Raw genomic sequence first — 14,795 nt, 5'->3', positions numbered from 1 at the left:
TTGATTTCAACAACTCTTCAGAGCTCTTCAGCCAGCAAAGAGTTTTACTTATTTCACAAGGTGGCAAGACCACAAAAAAAACAAAGAGGAAAATGGGTTTCCATGTAATTGTGGAAGGAATGGGGAATGCAGAATTTGAAAAGCAAAATTACAGCCCAAGGCTGTTACAAGCATTGTTATGCAAATCGGCATGAAGGCAGCTAGGATTTCTCCTCCTATTTCCTAGCAATGCCCACAGGCACCAATTTTTAATTAGAAATTATCTGAAATGTTCAACATGCCCATACGTGCACTGAAACACCTGTGAGAGTCCCCATTCTTCCACTGGGTGTGACAATACACAGACCAGTGCCACATTCCAACATGGAGATACTCAGTGAAAAGTCTTACTGTGGTGAGAGAGAGAAGGGTTTGGAGGAGTACAAGTCGCTTGCCAAGGAAGTGTTGGATGACACATGAAGATTGGATTTGTTCTCTGAAGGACACACTCCTTGCATATGTTAAGATTGAAATACATTTTTTGTTCAAGAAAGCAACAGTGACATAAATGCCTTTAAAAAGCTTCAAGAAGTTTGTTCAGAAAAATGGTTAAAGTTCGTCCTCATCCATTTTGTGTATGTATTGTCCAGGCTGAAGGCAGCATGATCAGTTGTCCTGCTCCTTGTAGCTCCTGCTGCACTGAAGATCACCTCTTGTGATTCCTCTCACTGAAAAAATAAATATTCCAAGATTTTATATCCACCAGCATTTTCATCCCTATCATGTGCTGGAGCATTTAAGGCATGCTGAAACTTCATGATGCAGACAAATATAGCAAAGCTCTAAGCATCTATATGCTGTCAACATAACGTTTAATACTAGAAGAGTATTTCACCTAAAAAACTACCAGGTGAACTCACTCTCCACCTGACATTAAACTTGGCACTTCAAAACATAGTTCTTTCTTGTTCATACTCACAGGAGCCCTGGGCCCATCCTGAAGACATGACAGAAGAATTGTACCCACAGGCAAAGAACTGATGCTTCATCTCTTTTTTTCCTACAAAATTCTTCCATCTGGAATTTTTTCTGGAACTGAGCATGCACTAGTACTGCTGTACTTTGTAAAGGGATTTCCACATGAATATCCCATGTGCTTCTATAGCAGGGGAAAATTACAGCTGTCATGCACAGATACTTTAGCCAGCTTCAGCTGTGGATAACACATTCATCCCCTAATACAGGAAAATAAACAGGTGGCATGTACAGGATTCAGAGTCAGCCTCTTGGTAGGAAAACATAAATTGCATAAGGCTGAAATCATCCTGTATTCACGGTGAGTTGTGCCTGACTTGCACTGGCAGGAATGCATTGTATGTGGTGTAAAATAGGTGATTAGGGAAAATAGAAAGGGCGGAAGCTGACTACAAATTTGGATCAAGGTAAAGGTTTCTGTATGACATTCTCAATTCCAATGCTGTTTCTAGATACCTAAGAAATTACTTGGACCTCGTTATTATGATTTTTATCTTCATTGCATCTGTCTAGGGCAAACAGTATTCAGTTTCCTCTCCCAGAAAACAAATAACTGTATTAGACGCGTAGTAAGTGACCTGAGTAGAGGAACATAAAATATCTGTGGGTCTAGGCTTCCTGCAGCTACTTGTGCTGTCCTTCCCCCTATTCCTTGCTTCCTCCACAAGCAGAGCCAGAGCTGCAGCCTGAGCTGTCCCTACAAAACATCACAGACGTCTTTGCAGACTCAGCTGCACAGTGATACTGCTAGGGTGGCACGGAAGGTGACATGCAGTGTGCTATCTGCCACACTAAGAAGCAGCAGCTTCTAGTGCAGCACGGTGGTGCTCGGCAGGATGAAGACTTGGCTGCATGCAGAGAGGCAGCCTTGTCTGTCAGCTCCTTCTCTGACTGCACTGATAAACTCAGCCAATTACACTAATGGAAAAATTGCATTGAAGTTCTGTCAGTGCTTTTGCTTTCCTGTGCTTTGCACCCCTTCATTTCAAAAATAAATGCTTAGAGGTCACCCTAGCCTGATTAAATCACAGGAATATACAGTGTCTGTTTTCAAAATTCTGTGGCTACTAATTAATTTATGTCATCAAACAATTATTTTCTACCTCATTAGCCCATGAAATGTGAAGATTGTGTCAGCACTTTTGCTGGCAGTCTTGCACTCATCAGTTTGTAACCTTGGCCAAAAAAAAAGAGAGAGAGAGGGAGAGAGTGCTATTTGACAACTTTCACTGTGTGTTTGAAACAACAAGTGCTGCAAACTGGAGTTATTTTCACATTCCCTTTGATGCTATGTGACTTAAATGCCATGACATGGAAATTTCTCTCAATCATGATTTGATGACTAATATATCATGAAAGGGAAGAGTGGGGAAGTGGAGCAAAGAATAGTGAGGAGGACTGTTCTAGTACACACATACCACAACAGAGCGTCATCATGTGCTCCTGCTGACCTTATTTCTCAGCCTGAACAGCAGAACTCACACAAGGTATTTGGGTCAGGTGATGAAGGTTTCACTTCTCAGATTATATTACAAGAATCTGAAACGGGTCTTCACATGGAAAACTGTGGGACATCACAGTCAGGGTAGCAAGTAGAAGTGGAAAGGAAGGTAAATTTGTGCTACCTGGCCCAACAAGGCCCTGCCAACAACCACATACTTCTAAGGAAGTTTCCCATGGTAAGTATATATAAAAATAGCAAACTGTCTTGGTGATCTGTTAAATGTTCATGAGTAGGAGTCATAAGTCCTTTGTCCTTGACTCTGTGCTTTCAATATGTCAGTTGCTCACCTGATTTATTTTTTCACATTTTCTTCCACGGTTTGGGTTTTTTTTTCAGTAAATCTGTGTTAAGATTAATGTTTCTTAACATTTTAATTTTGAAGAAGCATTGTTCAGCAGTATCATTGGCCTTTTAGTCAGTGCAGTGCAGAATTTTGCATGGAAAATAGTTTAATTAGAAAACATTGTTGTTAAAAAAACATCTGTGAGGGACATCTGTTTGTCAGGCAAATTGAAACATTTAGGCCAGGGCACAAATTTCCTTCTTGCTGGTGCACTTGAGATCAATTGTTTGAGTCTGAGTTCCCACCTCCCCCATTCAGGACGATCATTCTTGCTGGACTGAATCTTTGCTCAGGAGCTCTCAGTCATGGAAGATAAAGCCTACCCAAGGAAGGAAAACTAAAGTACAATGCACACAAACTACTTTTCTTATTGATGAGACCAAATGATACTTCTGTTTACTCAGGTTGTAAACAGGAATTTGACTTGTTCTTAACTACCTCTTAATGGTCATGACTAGTGGCTAAGAATTCCAGTAAAAGTAGTGATTTGAGGGGGAAGAAGGTCATGAGTTCAAGGTAGCAGACGAGGCCCCAGGAGAACTGCTTTTGCCACAATCTGGGAAATCCTGACAGATTTACTTTCACTTTACTTATAACCTATGCCCCTCAAAAATAAAAAAGGAGAGTAGCCAAATAATGTAATTAAATGCCTAAGGTCAGTGATATGAACACTCTTCACTTTGACATTAAAAGACACTGGAACTTTTTCAGTCAAATTAAATTTCTTCCAAATACTCATTGAAGATAAAACACTACAGAAGGGTTTCCAGTGCATAAGGCCATTATTAAAGCTCAGGACATGGTGGCTATGCTTGTTCTGATCTGATAGAGAAAAAAAACTTTTTCCAATGTTTTTTGGGACTTTTCCATTCCATAAAAGTTCTCCCAGCTTTTTGTCCTAAAGACAGTGTCAAATAAATATGGGTTTTGAGGCTTGATAACTGGCACAGAATAGAATGGACAGTGTCAAAAAAATAATTCAGAATTTGAAATATCAATTTTTTTAATTATCTACACAGGAAAATTCCCCAGTTTAGTAGCTTAAAATCTAGAGAGATGTGAAACTCAGCAGTTTCAGTTCACAGAATGTAACGAAAACATTCTGAGATTTTGATTTGCATGGGGTCACATTTAGAAAGCTTACCTAGAGTTTCATATTCAAAGAAATTAGACATTCAGGTATCAAAACCAGAGTAAAGCATTGGTTCCATTTAACCCAGTGGTAGCTTTGAAACTCATTGCTTGGCTAAAATTTGCTGAAACTGGTAAATTTACATTGTGAATTTCCCTGCCAGTCTGTTGATGTTACTTCTGAAATGTCAGATGATCCACCTCATAGAGAAGTCCAATAGACTTTAACTATAGTTAAATTAATAGTTAAACCATGAAATAAAACAGTCCCTGGTAAAAATTACATAAAATCTAAGGGACTGTAATAGAGAATTATAAGATGTCTCTACATTTTATGAGTTTGCTCATTAAGCTCCACAGCAGAGATAAACTTCTCTATTAAATTCTATTGTAGGACTTTAAAGAAAATTTGTATTATTATATCACACCAGTGGTTGGATGTTCATGGCAAGATCAGGACACACTGTGCTAAGTACTGTATAAGTACATATTATACAGTCCAATGTCTGAAAGTTAGACTTAACAAAAAAAATCCCACCCTACTGAAAACATTTGAACTGAAATTTTTACTCAACTATACAATGCTCATATTTGTCTTTAGCACAGAAATTATTGAAAGCTATATTTTTATTTAAAACCATGTACTTATTAAAAAGTACCTGTGCATGGGATTTTTTAAGCAGTTCTATTTTCTTGCAACCTTCTGCCCTCTCAGGTCAATGTAAATATCCAACAGAATGTCACAAAAGCTTTTACAGGAGCAAAATTCACCTTGGGGCTGACAGTATGCCTAAGCAATATAACTCCAAAGAATATTTTTTGTGGCATGATAAAAACACTTGAAAATATGGAGTTAACAAATCAATATCTCTTTGACAACAATACAGTGTCACTTCTCTTCTACCGCAGATGTTTCCTTCTTCTGGAAAAACAGTCCATTTTCTTAAGCAGTGGTATGATTTTAGGAGTCTGTGGGTGCTATATTAAAAGTCTACAGGTTGGATTTTCTCTTTCTTCAATAAATATTTTTTTCCAGTAAATAGGTAAAATTTCTCAGAGTCCTCAAATTGTAATGGTAAACTGATTAGTCTTGGCAGGGATTGATGTCTTCAGCACTGGAAAATCAGCTAACATGACAAGGAGATCCCCTTGTTTTAAATTATGAAAAACAAGAGAGTTAATGAGGTTAGTGTCCCTGCCCTCATGTCCCATGCTTCCCCGCCCCCAACTAATTTAGTAAAAACAGTGGTAAATAATAAAAGAAGTTCTATTTTCTACCAGCAGAATTTGAACCCACTTCAATTATCCTCTCTGTGTATATTTTCTGATGCTTCTTCTGAGCTTTGTACTTCATGAACCACAGAAGTGCATACGCATTTTTTCCTGTCATTGAGACATAAATATAAGCTTTTACATTATTTGAGTGATCAGACTTCTAATAGCCTAATTCTCCTCTTTCTTGCACCAGATCTATCACACTATTATTTTTCAGCTACTGTTGAGCTTTACCAGACTAGCTAGCATGAAAATCAGGCCTAAAGATCTCATGTGAATCAGCCTACATAAATTATGCTGTTTATAGCTATTCTTACTTCCGACACGCATCTGAAGGCATGTGATGTGGTTTGGGGTGAGGAGATAAGTACACAGCATGATGTCCCTCTTGGAGGAGTATTATATTAAGTTTATTAGCAATAAAACAATTTTTCCCCTTCAGCTGTGAATTTACCAAAAGGTATTCCAACCCATGAGAATTGTTTCAAGGCTGGTTCTACACAGAAACAAAGCTGAATTAAACAACTGTTCTCAATGAACCGGGGCTGGAGGTGGAAAATGTTTCTCTGTGTCTTCCTGCTGTACATGTAATGGGATTTGCTGTGTCAGGTTGGTCTGTGGGAGATTGCATGACAACAGCAGTGATGAGTGCTTGCTCTGATTCTGAGGCCACCACCCACTTAATGCACCAAGATAAACAAGATCTCACCAGATGCAGATGTTCACTTTAGAGATACAACCTTCATGGGTGTAAAGCAGCATAGCTCTTCTTCTTTCAGTAAAGCTGTGGCACTTCACTTGAGAGCCAGTTTGAGACTGGAGATGCATGGTTCAAGGGGAAGGAGGCCAGACCACAACCTCCTTTTCCCATTCTCCTCCCTCCATCACTTGCTCATGAGACATGTTTGCGCAGAGTGACCTGGGATGGTGCAGCTCTGGACCCCAGCCCCTCAGTCCTGCTGTGACCCAGTTACACCTCATGCTGTACACACTTATAGGAAGGTGGCATTTTCACCTGAATTTCAACAAATCTGGCAGTGTGCAGTAGATGTCAGCACTGAGACATGTCCCTTTTTGGGGAAGAAATAACCCTTATCCTAAATCTAAACTCTATTTATTTTCCCAAGTCTAACTTGGGGCTTAATTGGGTGACATGGGAATTATGGTGGCCTTCTACACAGGCTAGACCCCAGATTTGGTGAAGACAGAGGCAGGGCTCTTTGGTGACTACTGTCTACCTGTAGAGAATGCTTTGTAATTATGATAGCACGTGCCCAGGCAGGTTCTTAACAAAATGAAATTGAATATCAGAAAATAACCAAAAAAACTAAAGCAAGATGGCTCAGTTAAACACTGAAATCTGGACAAAACCCACAAAAATTCCAGCATCCTTCCTCTTGTAGTTTCCTGTAATGAACAAAAGACACAAAGACATCAGAAGCTAAAAGTTCAGTAAGGTTGAAACTGGACCAAAACCAGTACCAACAGAGACAGTGAAGGCCAGACCCAGTTCATGTACTAGGTTGTGTACAGAGGGGTTATATACTGGAAAATCAGCTGGATAATCCTAGGTAGTATTTCAGTATATCTATATCTATTATGGTTCTTTCAAAAGAATTATAATCTCATTAAAGTGGAAAATACTAAAATTAAATCTTCCAGCACATTTTCCTGAGCAACAGGAAAAATTAAGCACTGATTACCGTCCACATTTTATCTGCCCACTTACCCGCAGTAAGTGATCTTTGTAAAAGAGCAGGTAGAACATCATTAGAGATTTTAAACTTTTTATTTTATGGTGGTGAAGGACAGGTGAGCAGACATTGCTTATGAAAAAGTTTAATGCCTGTTGTTCAAGGCATGTGCAGAGGTTACATAAATAGGCTATAACATGAACAGAAATGCTCTCCACTGCACATGCAAAGCTCAGTGATGTGGTACCAGATGTGAGCTATGGGGAGACTGAGTAGGGATGTCACCCTGCTGTGGCATTTGCATTTCTGTGCTTACTTGAGTGGTTGGATGCAGGATGTTGTTCGAACTGCTTAGTTGGATATGTTGTATAGATAAACCTATAGATGCAGTTGGTGCTACTGGGATTCAACAGGTGCTCTCATCTTTCAAATATTATGTCCTGTTTTGCAGTCACTGCAGCCAGACTTCCACCAGAAAGTTTTGGAACCTTTGTTCTGCTGACAATGAAGGAAATGTTCATTCTTAAATGGTATCTAGTGTTTTGTCTCCAGTGTCTTTGTAGAAGGGAACTTCATTAGCAGAACGGATACAGTATTGCACCAGACAGGGACCAGAACTACAGAGTTTATCTAACCCATGCAAATGGGTGTTCTTTAATAAGTTTTCCTGCTCTGCAGTGAGACACATGAGACTTAAAAATCTTTCACACATAGGTAAAATAGTAAATCACACCACAGCATTTCAGTGGTGAGAATATCTGCCTATTATTTGGAAATTCAAGGTTCAGGGTCTTATTCTACCCAGTTCAACAGCAGGAACTTAAGTTTCACTCTTATCCACTGCAGGTGAGGGCTCTAACCACTGAATAATTTCTCCAGTGCAACAAATGTTTTTTTAAATAAAGTTAGAAAAGTCCTGAAAGGAGGTCTGAGAAAGATGCATCTCAGAAAAGCCTCATGGTTTGAGTACCCATCTAAGACAGAAAAAAACCCAAGTTTATGTTCTGTTTTGAAGTGGGTAGAACAGGAAGTTGGACTGCAGGTTTAAGGGTACGTGTTGTTTCCCAATGAAAGTTATAGAAAAGTTTCAGCCACAATGAATCATCATGTTCTACAGGGAAAGAAAAAAAAAAAAAAGGGATAAAATGCCCCACCACTTCCTTGGAAGGTTTCCAGTCAATTCTAACATGTGCCCAATCCACATAGTCTGATGAATACCGTGGGCATGTTTCCATTGACCTCAAAATGATTTTTCATCAGGATCAGATTAATCAAATATGCTTATTGCAAGAGGATAACATAGGAGGAGGGAGATAGTGAAAAAACTGTTGATTGCTAAAATGAGAGGGAACAAGAAATGTGGTCAGTCACTCAGACCACGTTTGAGTCAGGAAATCTGCACTGGGTATAGATAAAATTGAGATCACTGGACTCCAGAGCACATTACTCTAAAATTTCCAAAGATACAGGAGGTAACATTCTGAAAAGGGTTTAACTTTGAGTCATCATGTTCCAGCTCTTGGAAAGCAGCGAAGAGTAGATGATGAGGAGTAAAACAAACAGTTTCTTTGACTCAAAACTATCCCGTCCTTCTCTCACAGTGAAGGCATGTATGACTAACAACATAAAAGAGATGACGGTTTAATAAGTAACAAGGAAGAGATCAGGAACATTTAAAAATCTAACCTTTCACACAGATTGGGCATAACAGTGGAAAAGCTCAGTGCACTTCATTCATCAAAGTTGATAGCAAAATAAATACTCAGAACGGACTCTTCCAACAAAAGCATTTCCTTTTTATTCACCATGGGCAAGGGCATTACAGAGGAATCTTTTCAGCCTTATCCTTCATATTTGTGGTCAAAGCAGCTTTTGCCATCTGTGTTACCGGATGGAGGATGAAGTTTACTGAGTCATCTTTATGGCTCTTGAGACCATGAGAGTTTAGAGAGCCTAACCACTGGGGTCTCCAAATCAGGTAGTAAAAGGTGGTTTATTCATTGAGAAAAATCAAACAAAAAGTCAGATATGAGTAGCAGGTCATCCATGAAAGGTCTGAGACATTGATCCTAAAGAAAGGCTGAGAAAGGAGACTTTCTGAAATCTTGGGAACACTTCAGGGTTAGCTTGCAAGGCTTAGCCTCGCTGTTGCCAAAAACACTGATTCTTTGAAGGTAAAATGCTTTGAGAAAGCATTTCCAGAAATATTTGCATTGTTTTCATATCAGTTCATGTCAGTTTCATACCAGTTCTCAGGCTTCAAGCTTTCCAGCTTTGCAAAGCAGGGGATCCCTAAGCTCCATTCATTACAAAAATGTTGTTGTCACCCAGGGCAGGAACTGGAAGGGTCAAGAGCCATTCAGGCTTTCACAGATAACTAAGAAAGGGTGACATTTTCCAAAGTACTTACAAGTCAGGTACTTATAAATACTTCACAAGTGAAGACAAAACTTGTGTTATTAAAAAAGAACTGGGTGCAGCCAGCTGAAGATCAGTATAACTGACTTTTATTTAAATCATTGCATGATATAATTAAAATTACTTGTCTTCAGTTGTGCTTACACTACAAACACTGATCATAAAAAGTGAAAAATACACTTTGGTTTAATAAAAAATAGAAAGCTTTATGAAAATTCCATCAAGGATTCTAATTTATACTTGTCTGTTGCTGATGCCCCAGGGGTCTAAAGTATTAGAAGACCAAAGCATCAAAGAGTTTCAAGAGAGAACTAATGAGAAAGCGACACCAGGAGTGCACCAATCCCATGTTACTGATGTAGAGAAACAAGCAACAGAGTTTAAGGGACCAGCATCAGTTCACACAAGAAGCTTGTGATAGAACAGAAAACTCTACCCATTTCCTGAGTCAGAGACTTGTGTCTCACTCACAAGACGAACATACTGCCCTATAGATACTTTCCCCTTATTTCCTGAGGCTTGATTATGTTTAAGTGGACACAATTACATTTTTTTCTGTTCTGTTTTTTCAGATGCTCTCTATGAAACATGTGTTAGAGGAAGGGTCATATTGCCTGATGAAGTCAATAGCAGAATTTCAGGTGATTTTGGTGATGCTCTATCATACAATTAATACTACCAAGCAAATCCTTTTCCACAATGTACGGAGAAAACATTTATCCCCTTCACCTTAATTTCCCACTCTATATCCTGAGAGAAAGCAGCATTTCATTATAGAGCACACTCATATTCTAGGAGAAAAATATTAGACATTGATCATGCATTTGAATTTGGGATTATTATTCCTATGGATTTGTTGCCATTAGACTTGGGTAGGGAAATATTTGAATGGACTGGTTGATATTACATTGAAATGTGGGGAAGTTCTGGCTGAAATAAACTGAGGACTCATGGGGTACTGACTGCTGTTGAAGTAGAGCCGTGTCTTTGCTCTGGGTCTCTCCTAGGAGGAGTAAAGAGAGTTGAAAAGGACATAACCCCCACAGAAGGAAGGATAACAAACTTGTGTCTTCTCATCCCCTCCTTTCAAAATATGTGTAGTATGTTTTATGCAACCTTAAAAGTAACTTCTATGTAGCTAAACTTAGCTATCCTAGCCTCAACAGGATAGTAAACAGATTAATCAGAAGAAATAAACTACTGCCCTGGTGTGAATACATGTGCATGTGGAGGGTGGGGCTTGGCACTGTGTGTGTTCAGAGGACTGGATTCTTCCTAGGTGTCCTCTAGCCAACAGGACAGGGGAGCTTCATCCTGACAGAGCTGCAGGGTGCTCCAAGCAACCCTTGGGGGCTGCTAGTCTCCTCCACTGATGGTCAAAGGTATGTACATTGACTTGTAAGAGGAAATGTCCCCATTACCTAAAGTTTGGTTTTATGAACCACCCCACCACAGCATAAAACTGATTTGCAAAAGGGAGAGGTGGTTCAGAGATTTTGTGATGGAATAACAGCCACAACATTATGGCCTGTATAAATAGCACTTCAATGCTTTTCATCTTCAGGCAGGAGGAAAGTGATTTTAATCTCTGAAAAACTCTTGAACACAAAACTCACCATATGGAGTCACAAATAAGAGGGCTTGCATACAAACGGCTCATTCTGTTTGCACAAATTCTGGAAAGCCAGGTTAATTTAGACTGAATTTGCCACTTTGCAAGCAGCTAATATAAGGAATGCAAAGCAGGCTGAAACAACAGTTCTTGCCCAGTTGTGAGCTGTTGAATGGCTCTCACCAGTGGATTGACAGAAACCCACAACTCGGTGTGTGTGTATAGGGAAGTCACTCCACAAAATCCTCCATGTTTTGGATTTGTTTTGTTCTGTAGCAACCCTTACTGAGAGCATCGTTTCCCTCTCTACCACACAATCATGCAAATACCCACACCTGTAAGCTAGGCAACGGATGCCAAAAACTCCTTTACTGGACATGTTCCAGCAAAAGAATTAAAACCTTATAAAGAAAAAAAAAAATGGTTTTGCTCTTTCCCACACTCAACTCCTGATTGCTGAGGAAGGCAGGAGATAGATAACTTTGACCTATACTGCTGTTGCTGCCAGTTTCCTTGACACATTAGTTTGTGTTTGCTCTGCCTTTGTTTCAGTGATGTGTTGTGTAACATGAGCAAGCAGAAAGCCAACTATGCACCAGCAGGAAGGCTTGGAGTACTCTGATTTTTTGGCACGGTGTGATGTATTGTGAACTGGGTTTTAAGTATCTGACAGTTAGTCCTTGGAATTGGCAGCCAAACACTGGAGACCAGTACCCTGAATAACCTAACTCACAGAATATAGCTGGGACCAAACTGTGACTTCATTCATCCCCTGTGCACATATGCTCGGTGCAGTGAGCATTCAGGACTCACTTGAGTGCATGTCCTGTACTGAAAGGCAGCACCACACTCTGCCCTTAACATATGCTGCAGTGCTAAGACAGGCATCTCCACACAGAAAGACCTTGTGCCACATCGACATTAGAAATAATTGACAGATGAGAAGGACTTAATTGTATCTTCACCCTGCTCCACAAACACACCACCACCCCTAGTTTATGTAACCTGGGCACTGAAAGCTAAGCTCTCCAGTGCTGGAAATACTCAAGTTAAAAAACCCAAAAGAAAAAAACTAAGGAAAAAAATCTGAAACCTCTTGAATTTGTTGGTCAATCACATGTGTCAGTGATAGTACCCCAGAGTTGTAATATTGTTTTTTTTCTGACCAGCAATCTGCAGCTTTGCTCCTGTATGTTAACTTTACCTCCACTGTGACCCCACTGCTTTGGGCTCAGCCTTATCCTCAGTTACAGACTGAAAGGCTGTGAGGAAGGAAAAGCTTATGACCCCATTTCCTACATGGGGAAAGAATATATTTAAGGGTATTTACCAGCCTAAACAAACCAGGCTAGCAGACAGCTGTGAAAAATCTCACTGTGTGTTTCTCTGCATCCTTAGAAGTCAAGATGTCAGTTCCCCACAGATAACAGGGACAAGTAGGATTTCTTACTTTCCAGGAACCTTGTGAGGAGCTCAGAGGTTGTGGTAACAGGGCATCTTAGATGACAGATTAACCTATTGCTGCTGGTAGGAAGAGCACAGGGCAGCTCTGAGCCATAGGGTTTTATCATCAGCTGATTTACTACCTTTCTATTAATGCAGTTCTGCTGAGGTTCATGCCATGACTCAACCAACCAGCTGTGAAACAGAGCTCAGCTCCATAGGATTTTACCAGCTACCTTTCTGCTGAATCGGGGATAACAGGCAGTGCATTTTGGGAGATGTTACAGGGTATGCATTTTCCTTCCTGAACACAAGACTGATGAGTTGAAAGACTCAGATGTGTTGTTTTACATGGTATGTGAAGACAAGGGCTCCTGAAGTCAAAAGCTGGAAGTGCTTTCCAAATGAGGGCTCAATACCTGCTGCAAGATTCGCGAAGAGAACTCTTCTCATCAGATAGTTGGTTCTGGACTATGGCATCCTCTATGCAACCAGAAGAGCTCGTGCAGCTGTAGCTCTCGCCTGGTCGAGTGCCCAAAAGCACGCTTGCTATCCTGGACATGGTGCGCTCAGGCACAGCAGCTCACCCAGCTCAGGATGACTGCATACACCATTCCCTTCCTAACTGAAAGGCCAGTCTGTGTTTATACAACTGCAGCCTTTCTGCACTAACAGAGATAGCTTAGTTCAAGCAACTGCAAAATTTGGTCTTTTAAGTTCATTTCATCTGTCCAAATACATGTTGCAACATACTCGTGATTAGTAGAGCTTTAGTCATCAGATCATAACTGAAAATGGAGCTGAATGGAGCCCAACAGTATCTTGCCTGATGTGCTCAGTGCAGGCTCTGTTTTTTGGGGAAGTTTTGCAACTTTATTTAACATGGAGAAGCTCTGCCAGTTTCTGCAGGAACTCTTGATGATCTCTGCTTGTCACTGGCAGAGCCCTGTGTAACTGCATTAGTCTGGTTTGCTTTTCAATTGGCTGTCAGTCTTCAACCCTCAGAACCCTTGAAAGAATTGATTGAAAGCCTCACAGTCAAACAATATCAATCTGGAACCAAGGAGGAGATATTTTTATTCAAAACTCACAGAAATAGAGATCAGAATGGAGAAAAAAAAAAATCCAGCACCACAAGTTAAAGGTAATTGAAAAGGATGTTAAACTTTGATAGATATAGTCAAGTAACAGGATCTGTCGTTGCAATTTTCTATGTTTCTTTCCTGACAGAATGCAGAAGAATGAACTCATGTATTACAAATGCATATGGAATGGTGCATGCAGTAACTAATTTTGTATTTCTTAAGATAAAAGAAACTTCCCAAGATAAATGTTATTTATATAAAACTATTTAAAAACTTGAAAGGATATAATAAAGTCTTTATTAATAGTTAACAATGGACAGACTTAAGGCAAAAACTTGCATCCATTTCCCCCTCACTGCTGTAGTCTGACAGTCTTTACTGTTGTTACACAACCACTTTATGAGGAAGAAAAGGACTATTCCTCATATTATTCATGCACAGAAGGAGAAGTGACTCCCTTTCAGAGAAGGTGAAGCTGTATGCTATAGATCTTGCTCTTCTCTCTCCCAAAACCATCTCCTTTCCTTTTGACAGATCTGATGATCATCAGACCCTTTTCTGATCCAATTCAGCTCACAAAACCAGCAGAGAACTAACCCAGAAAAAGTGTGAATACTTTTCTGCTGGTTTTGCAAATTGAACTGGGTCAACCAAACGTCAGCTGAGCACGAAAGCATATAAAGAAAGGAGAAAAACCCCATGTGCAGAAAGTGGTGTTAAGAAAAAAGGGAATGGGTCTTCCATTTTTTGGCAGCAGTGGGCTGCTGGACCAGCTCAGCTGTAACAAGTCAATAACTTCACTCAGAGACCATAACAGAGTGTACTGAACCTGGTTCATGCCCTCAACATACAGCAATCCTACATTTCATATTAGTTATGGCCAGGGCTTAACTCCTCATGGTCTGAGAAGGATGTTTTATGGTCTGAGCTCACAGGCTTTGACTGGTAGCTGGAGGATTCATAGCCGCTATTCCTTCGTGTGTGGGGGAAGATGTGTGCACGAGAGAAGATCCTACACAGTCCTGAGCAAAAAGGAAGTATGCATTTCTGAGAAGAACAAGGAAAGTCAGTCAAACACTAAATGTTACTCAGCAGTTACTTACTGTCATTGGCCATTTTATACCATGAAGAAAAAGGAGGTCTTTTAAAAACCTCGAGCTCCTTCATTAAGGTGTTAGAGTGGCAATACTCTGAGGATGTGATTACCTGAAACATGGGAGATGTATAACTTTTTTTTTTTTTTTCATGGAGCATTATTCCAGTGAGGCACATTATT

The sequence above is a fragment of the Tyto alba genome, unplaced genomic scaffold (assembly GCF_018691265.1).
Source record: "Tyto alba isolate M040663 unplaced genomic scaffold, T.alba_DEE_v4.0 Super-Scaffold_9, whole genome shotgun sequence".
NCBI lineage: Eukaryota > Metazoa > Chordata > Aves > Strigiformes > Tytonidae > Tyto > Tyto alba.
This window is presented reverse-complemented; position numbering follows the sequence as displayed.